The 16659-nt window shown below is 43.4% G+C and overlaps 1 protein-coding gene across 2 annotated transcripts in view; it reads right to left on the bottom strand.

The window, feature by feature from the left end:
- The window catches only part of LOC143287553 (organic cation/carnitine transporter 2-like), an 83325-nt gene that overhangs the window by 40882 nt on the left and 25784 nt on the right, over window positions 1-16659 (bottom strand). The gene's annotated exons all lie outside the window — the stretch shown is intronic.

Genomic DNA, 16659 nt, shown 5'->3' with positions numbered 1-16659 from the left:
AATGTTTTTTCCGTCTGCATATGCTTGTGATTTTTGTTGCTGGATGTGCTCTTTGTGTTGAGTTGTATGCATTTGTGATGATTTTAGTGTTTCGTGATACCTGGTTCCTTGGAGTTTATCTTATTTTATTTCATATACTTTTTACAATGATGATGTCAGGTCAGGTCATTAGATCTGCTACTGGTAACCTGTAATCCAGTACAACCTGTTCAGGGTCGGGTTGCCGGCGACTAAACCGGCACTCCCACTGCTCCCTTCCGGGACTGGTGAGGCGGGTGGCTAGACACCCTTATGGAGATCCATAAAAGGGCGTCGGCTCAGGAGAGCCACCGACAGCCATCTAGCTCCACTGTGCTGTGTGCATGCCACACACAGTTGGCCCCCGGGGTGTGTCTACCCATGCATGCGAAGTCTGGATCCGGCAGAATCTGCGGAAGAAACCTATCGGTTCAACGGAGAGGAAGGTGGTTACAGCAACGCACTGTGGAGTGCAGAGAGCACGATGAGACACCGAAAGGATATCTTGGTCATCCACTGCATCCGTGCTCATCCTCCAGTCGTCTTGACTTAGTCTTGCCACTGGAAATTGGTGGACCCGGACGAGAGAGTGAGGTCGACGTTGCGCAACTCCTCTTCACTTTAAACAAACTCATCGCGCAAGTCATCAGTCATCCAAAATGACCTTTCATCCTTCATCATTTCATCACCCCCAAGTCCTGTGGCGACAGGCGAGCGACGAAACGACATGTGTGGGTACACTGGCAGTCGCAGCCGCAGACCTGCACGCAGGCGGCTCAGGCCATAGGGTCGTTCTTCGTCGACAGGAGCAGCGATGGAGCTCGGCAGCCGTCTGAGCGTCTGAGCAGCCCTCTTTAGGAATGCACTGCTCACCTCCCTGGCATGAGGAAGGGGCTAGAAAAGGTACCCTAAAAATTGCCTGCTTCATATCACCCTGGCCAGCATACCGCGGCTGGCGGGGACCCTACATCAGCGGTCGAAACAAAAAGAAAGAAAAGAAAAAAACAAGGATCGTTCCTCTCACCATTGGTGCTTGGAACAGAAGGACTCTCCTGGACAGAGATAACGCGGACAGACCCCAAAGGAGAACGGCACTAGTTGCATCCGAACTCGCCAGATACAACATTGACATCGCAGCCTTGAGTGAGACTCGGCTTGCAGGCGAAGGCGAGCTCTGTGAACGGGGATCTGGTTACACCTTCTTCTGGAGTGGACGAGGAAGCGAAGAGCGACGTGAGGCTGGCGTTGGTTTTGCAGTAAAAAAAAACAGCACTTGTCAGCAAGCTAGCTGGAATCCCAAAGGGAGTCAACGATAGGCTTATGACCATGAAACTCCCGCTGGCATCTGGTCAGAAGCACCTCACCATCGTCAGTGCCTATGCCCCAACCATGACCAGCCCGGATGAAGTGAAGGCGAAGTTCTACGAGGACCTTCACTCTGTCATTGCTGCTATCCCTAAAGCAGACAAGCTCATCATTCTTGGGGACTTCAATGCTAGAGTTGGCTCTGACTACATCTCCTGGGATGGAGTGATTGGAAAGCACGGTGTGGGCCACTGCAACCCAAATGGATTGCTTTTGCTTCAGACTTGTGCAGAGCACGAACTGCTGATAACGAACACAGTTTTCTGCCTCCCTACCCGTAACAGGACGTCATGGATGCATCCACGCTCAAAGCATTGGCATCTCATCGATTACGTCATCGTCAGGAAAAGGGATAGGCAAGATGTACGTGTAACAAAGACCATGTGCGGCGCCGAGTGTTGGACAGACCATCGCCTTGTAGTCTCGAAGCTGAATATTCGAATCCAGCCCAAGAGACGCCCCCAAGGCCAGAAGGCTCCAAAACGGCTCAACTTCGCTAAGCTGAATAACATCACCATCAAACAGTCCTTTCTGGAACTGCTGGAAGATCGTCTGGAATCCGCCTCTCTGGACAACCAGAATGTGGAGTCTGACTGGAGGACCCTGCGTGAGCTGATCTATAGTACAGCTTCAGAGACCCTGGGACCCATGACCAGAAAGCACAAAGACTGGTTTGATGAAAACTGTGATGAAATCAAGCAGCTTCTGGATGAGAAACGCCGTCTGCATCAAGCCTACCTGAGCAACACAAAGTCCACATCAAAAAAGGATGCGTACGATGCCATCCGCAGGACTGTTCAGCAAAAGTTACGCCAGATGCAGGAGAAGTGGCTGAGTGACAAAGCTGATGAGATCCAGGGATATGCTGACAGGCACGATATGAAGAGGTTCTATGATGCCTTAAAAGAAGTCTACGGCCCCACATCCTCAGGATCATCCCCCCTCCTCAGTGCAGATGGGAATACCTTGATCACCGAGAAGGAGAAAATTCTCGAACGCTGGGCTGAGCACTTCAACAGTGTCTTAAATCGCCCTTCCTCCATAAATGATGAAGCCATAGACCGTCTCCCACAAGTCCCCATCAACGAAGCACTGGACGATCCGCCAACACCTCTTGAGACCCAGAAAGCAATCCGTCTGCTATCCAGTGGCAAAGCACCTGGCTCAGACTCCATACCAGCAGAGGTCTACAAGGATGGAGGCACTGTGCTGACTGAGAAGCTCCATCAGCTGTACTCACTCATGTGGAAAGAAGAGACGATCCCCCAGGATTTCAAAGATGCATCTATCATTCACTTGTACAAGCGAAAGGGGAACCGGCAAGCCTGTGATAACCATCGGGGCATTTCCTTGCTATCCATCGCAGGTAAGATACTTGCCAGGATCCTACTAAACCGCCTCACAGCACACCTTGACCAAGGTCATTTGCCTGAGAGCCAATGTGGATTCCGGAAAGAGCGCGGAACCACCGACATGGTGTTTGCTGCAAGGCAGCTGCAAGAGAAATGTCAGGAGCAAAATGCTGATCTGTTCTCCACCTATGTCGACCTCACTAAGGCCATCGACACCGTGAGTAGAGAGGGACTGTGGAAGATCATGGCCAAGTACGGATGCCCTCGGAAATTTATTTCCTTGGTCAGCCAATTCCATGAAGGCATGCAGGCTCGAGTCCAGGACAATGGCGAAACATCTGCTCCTTTTGCTGTCACAAATGGTGTCAAGCAAGGCTGCGTCCTGGCTCCAACGCTGTTCAGCCTCATGTTCTCTGCAATGCTTACTGATGCCTTCAGAGATGGCGATGTTGGAATCGGCCTAAAGTACCGAACAGATGGCAAGTTGTTTAACCTCAGAAGGCTTCAAGCAAAAACGAAGGTCATGACAGACATCATCAGAGACTTTTTGTTTGCTGATGATTGTGCCCTCAACGCTGGATCTGAAGCTGACATGCAACTCAGCGTCGACAAGTTTGCCACTGCCAGCAGGAACTTTGGCCTTACCATCAGCACGAGGAAAACTGAAGTTCTCCATCAGCCAGCCCCAGGGAAACCCTACATTGAGCCCAACATCACAGTCAACGGTCAGAGACTCAGTGCGGTGGAGCGGTTCACATACCTTGACAGCACACTATCACGAAATGCGACCATCGACGATGAAGTGAACGTCAGGATTGCAAGTGCAAGCGCAACTTTTGGCAGACTCAGTGCAAATGTCTGGAACAGAAGAGGCATTAGTCTTGAGACCAAGCTAAAGGTCTACAGAGCAGTAGTTCTCCCCACACTACTGTATGCCTGCGAAACTTGGACAGTGTACCAACGACATGCCAAGAAGCTGAACCACTTCCACACAACATGCCTCAGGAAGCTACTGAACATCAAGTGGCAAGACAGGACCCCAGACACAGAGGTCCTGGCAAAAGCCACCCTTCCCAGCATCTTCACCATCCTGATGCAGTCCCAGCTTCGCTGGGCTGGACACGTGGCGCGCATGCCAGACTATCGGCTGCCGAAAAGGCTCTTCTATGGCGAGCTGCAACAAGGGAAGAGACCACACGGAGGTCAGAAGAAGCGCTTCAGAGATACTCTGAAAGTCTCTCTTAAAGCGTTTGATATCAACCCTGACTCCTGGGAGGAATCTGCAGTGGACCGTGACAAATGGCGCGCTGCTGTGCACAAAGGCGCCAAGTTGTGCGAGGTCAACAGGACTGCTGCAGCTGTTCAGAAGAGGCAGGCCAGAAAGTCACGGGCAAACAAGCCCCCTGACAATGATATGCCTGTCTTTGTCTGCCCCAACTGTCAGCGAACATTTCGTGCGCAGATTGGACTATTCAGTCATCTGCGCATTCACAGATAGATTCATGTGCATCCTCCCCCCCCACCCCACCACCACCCTCCCCCCATCCCCCAGCTGGATGACAACGATGGTCATCATCGATCTCGATGGACACACCACCACAATGATGAATATGATGTGCTCTGCTTTGCTGTGATTTGCATTTGTGTGATTTGGGCCTGTGATGGTGCCTGTGTTGATTTACATATTTTTTTCTGTCACTTAGTCTTACATGTGTATATTTTAGTCAGTGTCATGTGAGATTGTGTTGACTTTGCACATATTTTACGTCATTTATTCTCGAATTTATATTGTCTATTGTAAAGCGCGCTGAGGCCCATTTGAGATGGGGGTACTGCGCTATATAAGCATGTGTTTATGATTATTATCATCATTACTATTACTGATGGTGCTGCTGCTGTTGCTTTTATTTTTGTTTTTTTGTAGTGTTTTTTTTTCGGTTGTTTGTTTGTTGTTCTTGTTTTCTTTCTGTTTTTGTTTTGTTTGTTTTTTGGGGGATAGGGGGTTATATATTCCACACAAGACAATTTGTCGTATCTGGTGGAAAGCAAACATCAAAATCAGTTTTCTACAGCTTGACTGATGTGAATTTGGTTTTCATATCGGCCGTTTCAGCTTTCCCAATTTGCATTTTGTGGAGTAGATTTTTTGGGAGGGTGTGTGTGTGTGTGTGTAGGGGGGGGGGGACTTGAGGGGTTATTTGTTTTTTGTTGTTGTTGTTTTTTATCTGTCAAGTTTTTAAATCCGAGAAAGCGTTTGCATTATCAGCTGGGAAAAAAATACATTAGAACATACATATTCGTACAACACCGTAGAGGAGGAAAACAAGCGCAGGTAATAACTAAACAATCCTTCCGTTATTACAAAAGAACTTTGCAAAAATTAAAAGAGGAACATGTCAAAATAACAATAGAAATGCTTGGGGGCCATTTGAATTCTCTTTAACTTCAAAATTGCTATTGTGAAACCCCTTCTGAAAAAACAACAAATAGTATTTATCTAAACATTCTTAAAAACTACAGACGAGTTTCAAATTTACCCTTTCTGTCCAAAGTCATTGAGAAAGTAGTTCTCCAACAACCTCTCTCTTATTCAAATTCTCATATGTCCCACTTAGTCTGCTTTCCGTCCCTTCCACAGCACCGAAACAGCTTTATTGAAAGTAATAAACGATATTTTGATAGCTCTGGACCATGGAGATGTGTCGCTACTAATTCTTTTAGATACGTCTGCTGCCTGTGATACTACTGACCATTCTATTCTATTGGATCACATCTAGTCCTTCTGAGGTATTTCAGAAATCGCACTTTCATGGTTGAGTTCTACCAGAGATTAGAAAAGAGAGATAAACCACTTGCAGAAATTGCTGAAGCCAGGCAGCCTGCGCCGCGACACGCATTGATTATTCATGAGCTGCCTTTGCCCCGCCCAAACTAAAGGAAAGCGTCAGTCGAACGCAGTCTCCTGAGTGATTTTATAATTTGGATTACACCTTTTTTCCCTTTTCTGTTTGCTTCATCCCACGCAGATGTCAAACTCAATTTTGTTGTGAATAACATTCCTAACTATTTATATGTATTGGTTACTTTTATTTCCCTATCACCACAGGGGGTCAGCTCTATGTTCCCTCAGCTCTATGTTCCCTCAAGTCAAGTAACATGTCATGTCATGTCATGTCATGTCAAAGTGACCAGTGGTAAAGCAGTGGTCAGACTGACCAGTGGTCAAGCAATGGTCTAACTGACAAGTGGTCAAGCTATATGGTCAATCTGACCAGTGGTCAAGCGACTACAGTCATATTTGGCCTCAAACGCAGTTGCTTCCCTCTCTCTCTCTCTCTCTCTGTCTCTCTTTCTCTCTCAAGTCATTTTCATTATAAACTCACGCTTGACCACTGGTCAGTTTAACCATTGCTTGACCACAGGTCATTCTGACCATTGCTTGACCACTGGTCACTCCGACCATTGTTTGACCAATGATCATTCTGACCATTGCTTGAACACTGTCACACTGACCATTGCTTGACCACTGGTCACTCTGACCATTAGTTGACCTCTGGTCATCATGTAACTTGAATTGAGGGAACATAGAGCTGAGGGAACATAGAGCGGTTTGTTAGGAGAATTAGCTCTATGTTCCCTAAGCTCTATGTTCCCTCAAGTCAAGAGATATTTACGTCACGTAATATGGCATGGCATATGTCATGGCACATGGCATGATATGACATGGCATTATGACACGACATGACATAACATGTAACTTGACTTGAGGGAACATAGAGCTGAGGGAACATAGAGCTGAGGGAACATAGACATGCATCCCACCACAGCACCATTTTTCACGAGTCGAAAGATGACCTCCATTGCGGAAAACTATAATATTGGTCTTATCGAGATTCACTGTTTGTTGTAGTCTGTCTGTTTCTTGCTTAAGGGCATTTAATTGATTTTGTAACCCTATGGGTGTGTCAGACAAGAGAACAACATCATCAGCAAATAGCATTAAGAGCAAATCTGTTGCGCCAGGTATCATTTGTATTCCATGTCTCCCCTTCTTTTATAACTCCACTGCCAATTCACCGATGAAAAAGGAAAACAGCTGTGAGCTTAGCATACAACCTTGTTTAACCCCTCTTGGACACTGTAAAAAGTCTGAATAAATACCTTTGTCACGAACACATACAAGTACAGAATCGTAGATGCTTTTAACAGCCATGTAAAACTCCCGAGAGAGAGAGAGAGAGAGAGAGAGACAGAGACAGAGACTTAGAGATAGAGCACAATACAACGGTCTGCTCGGGCAACATGAAGCGTTCGTATATATATGCATTATATATATGATTATGTACATATAGATAGATTTAGATTTACATACTGATAGATCTATATGAAATTATGTATGTATGTATTCATGTATGCATGTATGTATGTATAGACAGATGTTAGAAGAGAGACAGAGCTGAATATGTCTTTTATGTTTTGATATATATATATATATATTTTTTTTTTTTAAGAAATGGTGATGTAAACCAGAAAGTGTGAAGAAAAAGTAGCGTTACGAAAACGCAGTTCAATAATTTATAACTGTCTCTCTCATGTGCAACATTGCGCTGGGGGCGGGGGAGGGGGGGGGGGGGAGTTGGTGGTGGGGGGAGCTGCTTTATTTTCTTTTTATATTATCTACATTCAAGCAGATGCAAACGTGCTAAAAACCAAGCAAAAATGAATCAGTTTTCATTGTATACGGCGAATCTTACTACACGTGGGAAATTCCAGGCATAACTTAACTTTCGCTTTACTGCAGCTGAACCGTCAGAACCGACCAGTTTCCTTCAGGTGGGGAAGGAGAGGGTGATTTACCCCCACCCTTCCGCACTGCGTGTGTGCCCCAAAACGGCTTCAGCACTGTTATAGACAGTAAGAAGGGGCCTGCCGCGAGTGGCTTATCTCTCTTTTCTAATCTCCGGTTCTACCTTTCTCATACATACCAGTTAGCCTTAGTCAGTAACCAATGTAAAAAGCCACTCTTATCACATCACACTCTGTTTCTAGCCAGTCATTTGCTCATGACACTCAGCTTCTCGACTCATGTTCTCACGGCCAGATACAACCCATCATTGACAATATTGAGACATGTCTCAACGATGTAAAGTCTTGAATGACAAACGATACACTAAAACTGAATTACGACAAAACTAGAGCTCATCTGATCACGATTAACAAGAAAAGTTTACTTGAACCATATCCCACAGTCATCGAAGTTGGAATACCAGAGTTATCATTCGCTGCTTCTGCTAGAAACTTTTGTTATATCATTTCTCACCGCATGTCCTTAGACACTCATGTTTCAAACATTTGTAAATCTGCTTATGTGATACGACATCTTAGCTCAAACCGCACATACTTAAGCACTGAAGCAGTGAAATAATAATAATAATAATAATAATAATAATAACAATAATAATAACACCTTGCCTGTGCCTTTGTATTGTCAAAACTATACTATTGCAATGCGCTCCTTTCCAGCTGTAGAAAGTACATTCTTTGCAAGCTTAAAAAGGTACAAAATCATGCAGCGAGCCTCATTCTTCGAGCGAAAGGATCTGATCATTTTTGTTATTTCTTTATTGTTAATGAGAAAACCTGGCAAACAAACAAAAGCTGTTGTTAAGCTTGTTTTTAAAACAGACGTTTATATAGTGTTTTCAGTCAGCCACCCTGTCAGATTCAGCTAATCATTCAGATGCATACAACACATGTTTGCGTGAGCTGCTCGACCACCACGCTCCTCTTACTATGCATGCCTTGATGGAGCGTACGTCTGCTCCCTGGATGACTCTCGAGGTCAAACTGGCCAAGGTAACCCCACCGTCAAGCAGAGTGAAACAGGCGTAAATCTGGTCTTACTGTGCATAGCGAGATTCTTACAGAGCTGCGTAATCTGGTGACAAACATGATATATGAGGCTAAAAGGCAACACATCTGCGGTAGGATAGTGGGTGTTGATAGTTCCAGAGAGCTCTTTCGCCTCAGTGGTCAAACGATGGGTAAGGCTAGTGATCTTGTGCGTCCCTCAAATATTCCAGATTTAAGGACCTAAGCATTGGCTACAATCTCCCCCGTAAAAAAAATCATCTCGTCGGGAGGAGTGGGGGTGGGGATGGGGGTGGGAGGTGAGGGGGGGGGGGTGAGGAAAAGGAAAGTGATACACGTCATTCAAGGCAGTGCCAACAATTCGAAATATAAATCACGCAAGATGCAAAAGATGAGAGTAAAACTTTTCAAACCTAATTTATATCCATCCCGAAAGGAATGTACAAGCGACTGAGACAACTTTCCACCCGTCGCATCTGAAATTAATGTGTGTCATTATTCGGCCATGTAGAAAGAAGGCGTCTTCTATTCACGACAAAATTGTTGACAATGCTTTTGATATTGTTATACTGACTGAAACGTGGTCTTGTAAATAGGGAGACGAATCATTCATGGCACAGCTAAAAATTTTAATATCGCAAGTTTAAAAAATCTGGAACATACGTTTGAATCAGAGCTCAGTCTACGTAAAATATAAACAAATAAACATTAAGATATAAGAACAGTGTCAGGCCCGCAAGAAATTCGGGGTCAAGGGGCAATACCCAGCGTGCACATACATATTGTACTTGGGTGTTGTGCCTGTAGCAAGAGAGAGAGAGAGAGAGAGTTGCTGGGCTTCTTTTTCAAACACAGTAAGTTCGTGTGAAACCCTCATGTTTGTGTAGCATGGTCTTGAAAAAGGATGCGCCGGTGATATGGGGTCCATCAGCCTTGGCAAAACAGATGTCCTGCTACAACCTGACCCGATTCTACTGCTCGTCCCCCTCTATCACCATCAAAGGGACATAGCTGAAGACAGTGGAGGAATTCAAGTACCTTGGCCGTGTCATTTCCAGTGATGAAACCCTGGACAAAAAAATCAACACCAGTATCTGCAAAGCGAAGTAAACTCCCGGTTGTCTGAGATCACGTGAGATACTGAACCAGCACAACATCGGGCTGTCCACGAAGCTGAAGGTGTACAAGGCCATCGTTCTCTCCAGTCTCCTGTTCTCTCCAGACATGGATTCGGCACAGAAGGCACCCGAAACAGCTGGAACAATTCTACATGTGCAGCCTAATGTCAATACTCGACATCTGCTGGCAGGGCCGAATCACAAACTTGGAGGTCCTTGACAGAGCTGAGACAATCGGCATCGAAGCCGTGATCTTGAAAACCCAGCTTCGGTGGAAGGGGCACATCATCCGAATGGAAGACTCCAGGATACATAAACAGCTGCAGTATGGCGAACACACCCCGAAAACGGAGCATGGCTGCCAACATGGCGGGGTAAAAACGGTCATACACGTTGAAGCCCACTCGCGTAATATACGAGTGAACGTGGGAGATTCAGCCCACGAACGAAGAAGATGATTATATCATTTCAAAAACTATATATCAGATTCCATTTTGTGTTGGTTCTAAATTAGTTCTTCACGCTATCAAATATATCAAAGAAACGGCCAGGTCTGAACTCATTATTGAAATCAACCATTGATTCACGAACTCTTACTAAGAGGCTCTCACATGACCTTGTGCTGGATTCATTCTCACTGCGACTTTTACAATAATGAAAAGTCGACATTTTTGGCTAAAACAGGAGCTACACGTTTCATGAAGGTGTTAGATTTGAATATTCCGCTTTCACTACAGGAATGTTACACTATGTTGATAGAAATAATAATAATAATAATAATAATAATAATAATAATGGATACTTATATAGAACACTATCCAGAAATCTGCTCTAGGTGCTTAACAAAAACAATTTGTTTACATAACACATTATATCAGTGTTACGTACACACACCAAAATGTGACCAACAAACTACACACACACACACACACACACACACGCACGCACGCACGCACGCACGCACGCACACACACTCACACACACACACACACACACACACACACACGTACACATTGATATACATGCGTGTATTCATGTACACATACATATGTATACACACCAAGCACAGCTCACGCAAAGGAAGTGAACCTGCCACAACTGAACTTACTGCTGAGGGAAGAGGTAAGTTTTGAGACCAGATTTGAAAGACGCAAGGGAGTCAGAATGACAGGGGTTATAAGGGAGCCTGTTCCACGTCTTTGGCGATTGAAAAGAAAACGATCTGTGTCCATAGGTCTTACTTCTGACGTGAGGTATCCTGAGAAGTCGAGTATCAGAGGAAGAACTGAGCTGGCAAGACGGAGTATAGATACGGAGGTGTTCAGAAAGATACTTTGGGCCAGATCCGTTGACTGCAGAAAAGATCAGAGTGGATAGCTTATAGTCTATTCAATCAGAAACGGGCAACAAGTGGAGAGACTGAGGGAGAGGAGAAATATGGTCAAATTTAGAATCTCTGCAAATGAGTCTGGCAGCGTTATTCTTAATTCGTTGGAGTCTGTCTAACAGACATTTGGGAAGGCCGGCCAAAAGGGAATGGCAGTAATCCAATCTTGAGAGAACCAAAGCACACACAAGTGTCTTGGTTGCATCGGTTGTGAGAACTGATTCTATGCAGTTCCAAATAGCCAACTTTACAGATATTCGAAATGTGCTGTTGGCAGGAAAGATACTGGTCTGGGATTACACTAAGACTGCGAACAGAAGGAGAAAGTGACACAGGTGTGCTATTGATCAGAACAGAGTCAGAAAGGAAGGATGTTGACGAAACTTTTTTGGACAGGCTATCATAAATTCGGTCTTATCGTCGTTCAGTTGCAGCTTATTGAGAGTGTTCCACTTCTTTAGGTCAGCAATGCACTCCCGAGTTTGAGTCACCAGCGCATCAGTTTCAGCTGTGGAAGCCGTATGATAAAATTGAGTGTCATTAGCAAAGCTCTCATGCGACATCGCATGATGACTGATGAGGAGCCGCATACAGCACGAAAAGCACAGGACCTGGGACGGACCCCTGTGGGACACCATATCTCAAGGCAGATACACCAGAGTATCTACCATTTACACACACTTTCTGTGTACGATCTGACAGGTATGACGTGATACATGCTAGTGCTGTCTCACGAATACCAAAGGAAGTTTTAAGTCTGTTCAAGAGGATAGAGTGGTCGATAGTGTCAAAGGCTGCTGACCAGTCTGAAAGAGCGAGAACAGATATCTTATCATCATAAAATCCAGAAAGCAAATCATTCACCATTCTTAGAAGAGCCGCTTCGCAGCTAAGACCACATCTATATGCTGACTGTTGAGAATTAAGTTAACGATTTTGATCGAGATGAGTTAAGTGCTGAGAAAATACAATCTTTTCTCGCAATTTTTATAGATATGACAGATTTGCGACAGGTCGATAATTTTTCAAACAATTATTATCCAAAGATGGTTTCTTGATGAGTGGACGTACTGCTAGCAGCAGCTTTGAAGCTTTCAGAAAAAATTCAATGGTCAAAATTTCATTTTGAAGAAAAAAAAGTTACAAAAAGTTATGTAAAGAAAATATTAATAAACAACGAGGCCAGGAGATCAAATAATTCTTCTGTCATTGCTGCTGTGTGCACATGTCAAATGATCGGTATAAGAGCAAGCCCGGCGCTTCCTTTTTGGGGAAGTGTCTGGGTTTGTTCCAGTGTACCTTTTATTTACCTGTGTGCCAGCTGAATTGGTAGCGTTAGCAGCATTTGCTTGAAGTTATGTACCTGGTGTGTGGAGAGAGTTACCACTCTTTACTATTTGTTAATTATGTAAAGAAAATGTATGGTTTCATGGGAAAACATTACCAAAATGATTTCCGTAAGTGTGTATCTATCTATCTATCTATCTATCTATCTATATATATATATATATATATATATATATATATATATATGGTGTGCGTGTGTGTGTGTGTGTGTGTGTGTGTGTGTGATGTTGCTTACACATTCTGATGTAGCTTACACATTCTTTTTTGCACGCACATCAATGCTGGGACATATAGTCCGGTTGTGGAACGAATTAAATAAGGCAAGTTAGGAACAAATTGCAACAGTTTGTTTTATGTTGTTTTTGGATAGTACCTATTGTAATAAAAACATTGTGAAAAAGGGAGATTGATTGAACTCTTAGTTTGTTTATAATTTTGATGAAATGACGTCACAAATGCTCTATTTCTACAGTAGAGCTGCGCTCAGTGTAAACATGGCCAAGTAACCATTCGTTGGATAGGTATCGTTATAAATCAGCAGAATTTAACATAATTTAGCGTGTTGATTTGGAAAATGTGCCATATCCGTATAATTTCGATGAAACTGATGATGTTAAATGCTCTATTTTTAGAACAGGACTGCGGCCAGTAAAACATGGTCGAGTAACCATTCATTGGAAAGGTTCTGATATACATTGTTTTTAATTAGCGCCATATGCTTGCAGAATTTATATATATATATATATATATATATATATATATATATATATATATATATATACCCATATTCAATAAACTGTGAAACAGTTTAGCGGTCAGTTCAAAAGCATATGGGGTGGGCCCCACATTGCAGCTTCACTTCCTTGTTGCCGTGTGTTACCCGCGTGATCACAGCCTTTTCTGGCGCACGATTATGGCTCATTTTTTCAAAATACTATACACTCCCGAATACAAACCTAGCAGCCTTTTGCTGTATAAATGAAGAGAAAGGGCAAAACATAAACTATGCAGTTAGTATGATATTAAATACCTTAACAGCTGATCATAATGCTGCAGTGATAGAAAGAACATGGCCAAAACGTAAGTGTTTCGGCTTCCTTCAGCATCACTTTTTTTCTCCTTAAAACACGGAACAGTGAAATATAATCAACCACAACAACAAAAACAAATCGATGAACAAATAAATGTTATTGAACAGCCACAGTTTTCCTGTCAACATTTGAATTATGGCATTCGGTGCAAATATCACTTCCAGCAACTGCTGAAGACTAGATCCTGCCATGATCATCCTATGGAACGAAGAAAGTTCATTTCTGTATGAACGCCGCGAAACAGTAAGACAATGGAGTGGAGTGGGCTGCCATCTGGTTCACCGGCTACAATTATCCTTGACTTCCACAGAGAGTTTGATCAAAGGTGGTGACTGGAGTCACATGGAACTGGTTTGCCAATGCTGACAAGTCTGTGGGGTCCATATCAATCATGGGTAGGAAGGTGAAGCAGCTTCGTCCTGGGAAGGGGCCATCACACACTGCTTGCATAGTTCCTGACCAGCCTGGTCGCGGAGAGCGTAATAGCCGTGAAATTTTCCACAAGAGGTCAATGAAATTTTTGACGGCAGTATGACTGACATCAAGAAGACCATATTCTAACTTCAGCTCAGAGTCGGAAAAGTGAAATATTTTTACTGGGATTTTCCAAGTGCTTTTCACTTTCTCAACCGAGGCAGTTTGGTCCTTTTTGATGGCTCTGTTACTGCTGTTGGCAGGAGTGTCAGCAGCTATCATTCCCATGCCATGGAAGGTGCCAGTCCCATCAATTGTTTGGATGTTGTGGTCCACAGTGCCACAAACTGCGCATAACTGGTTGAGGTCAAACCTTCAGTGCCAACGCCTTGGGTCAGTGCTGCAGATTGCTCAAATCTCTTAACTTCAGCATATGAAGAAGAGAACCCTAGTTTTCTCAAATGACCAACTAAATATTTCGAACCGATCAGATGATGAACTTCAACTCCGAGACCTAATGTAAATTTGATATTACAACCTTTGGTCTTGCTACTTGGATGTTTGACCAAGAGAAGCGATCTTCAGTTGACAATCTTTTGTTGTTGTCGTCGTGAAGCAGATAATCAAGAAAGAGTTTGACTGATGGTTGAAGGTATTCTAAGTTTTTATCCAAGCTAGCAATGTCAGAACTCAGTGGGCAGTGCTCTTTCGATGTGACCATGGCCTTGGTGTCTGAGAGGAGAAGTGAAGCAGCTGTTTGAATGATACGAAGTTTCTTTTTCTGTTTCGTCGTCAGTCTTTGTTTCTTTGGAAAAGTCTTTGATAATCTTTTCAACAGTTGTTTTGAAAGTAACAGCATTTGCTTTTCCTGTAATTGATGTGATAATGATGGTTTCCCCCAAAACGATCCTGTAACTTTTATCGTGGGTTTCTTTTAGTGTAGGGTTCTTTTTTCTGTCCAGGTTTCTTAAGAAGCTGTCGCATTTTCTCTTGGAGACCTGTTAGTGTGATTTGTTCATCATTTTCCACCAGAAACTGTACCACTCTGAGAAATGCAGCTTTTCACTCTTCATCAGCTGGTCTACCCTTTCGTGTCGGATGGTTTAAATTCCCGTTGTTGATGGTTCAAGACAAGCGCTTTGTGGAGTATTTTTGTTTGTTCTAAAATTGACACTATGTTGTTGGTGATGCATTGCATCTGCTGCATACAGATCGTTAACAGACTTGATACAGTTTCTTACGGTCTGTGCCCACTGGTCGCCCCTCTCAAAACATTTCTCCAGGAGACTTTTTCCACATTCATAAGACAGAACGGCGAACACTGTGTCTGTGTCCTTACTCTATCACATGTTTCCGACTGCCCAAAGTAAGAAATTTTGTTCTAAATGGTTTGTCAACCTTTCTTCGGAGTTTAACGGGCGAGTGTTCTTCAGTTTTTTCTTCATTATGTTTCGCTCAAAGTCACTAGTTATTGAATTGGCGTTTGTATTATCGTGTTGGCATTTTTGTGAAGTCTCTGTCCAAGATGAAATGTGTAATTGTCCCCTCTCTCGGCATGATGCTTTCTGGAGTCCTTTCACAGCTTCTTCTGACTGAATAGTCTACACTGTGTTGTCGCCATCATGTTACAGTTTTCCACATAAGATACAGCAATGTCCCACAAGTAAGAAAAGAAGGAAGTGGGGAAAATCAACACTTTCTTTCTATCAGTCATCTCATTTAGTGTACGCTTACCATATACGAAATTTTTTCACACAAACTGCTATTTTCGCTCTTTTCACGTTTTAATTTTTGAAAAGATATAATAATGTATTACTTTTCACGTACTTACCCACAATCATCTTGTGATAACTTCAGACACATTTCCAGTGTTTCACTGAGTAAGAAATACACACACACACACACACACACACACACACACACACACACACACACACACTGTGTGTGTGTGTGTGTGTGTGTATAGAGAGAGAGAGCAATATAACTTTTTGACGGAAAAATCGTTCCATACAAAAAACAACTGCACACTGCCAGCGCTTTGCTCGCCAGCTTTAATCTATGCTGTTGTTTTTTAGAATTATATTTTCCAGTCACACATGACATGTATCAAAGATAAATTCATTAAAACACTTGTGTTGCTGTATTTGCACACTAGATGTAAAAGATTACCATTTTATTCACCAGGATAAGTTGCAGCAGACGACGACTCAGCGTCCGTCATCACTTGTTTATATTATCATTTCCTGTGAGCGGCGTGGCATTCTTGCTCTGACCTCGGGGTCAGCGCGCTGCCTTGTGCATGCCGAAGTATGGCTCTCCTTGCGGACTAAAAAGCTTATCTTGGTGAAATGAATTATCTTTTATTTAATTTTAACCCACTTTCCCGTATCTCCCTTTTTCTCCCTTTTGGATATGTTGTTGCTGCTGATTTTTAGAGTGGACTGAAGCAAAAAAACTGACTGTTGCAATTTTTTCCCTGGAAAATCATTCCAGAACTGGACTAATAGCTGTTTTGCGTGGAGAAGTTGACTGATTCAAACATGAACATGTTCGTTCGTCTGACAGGGGACAAAAGGTTATAAAAACAGAGTGTGGTATGAGTCGTTAATGTGACGCACTGGCCGATTTTTTTATTATTTTTTTTTATGATAGTGAGTGGTTTATAACTTGCACTTACACCATTGCTAGGTCACAGC

Source organism: Babylonia areolata, chromosome 11 (genome assembly GCF_041734735.1).
Source record: "Babylonia areolata isolate BAREFJ2019XMU chromosome 11, ASM4173473v1, whole genome shotgun sequence".
Classification (NCBI taxonomy): Eukaryota; Metazoa; Mollusca; class Gastropoda; order Neogastropoda; family Buccinidae; genus Babylonia; species Babylonia areolata.
Note: the sequence above shows the minus strand (reverse complement) of the source record. Positions and strands in the feature narration are given on the sequence as shown.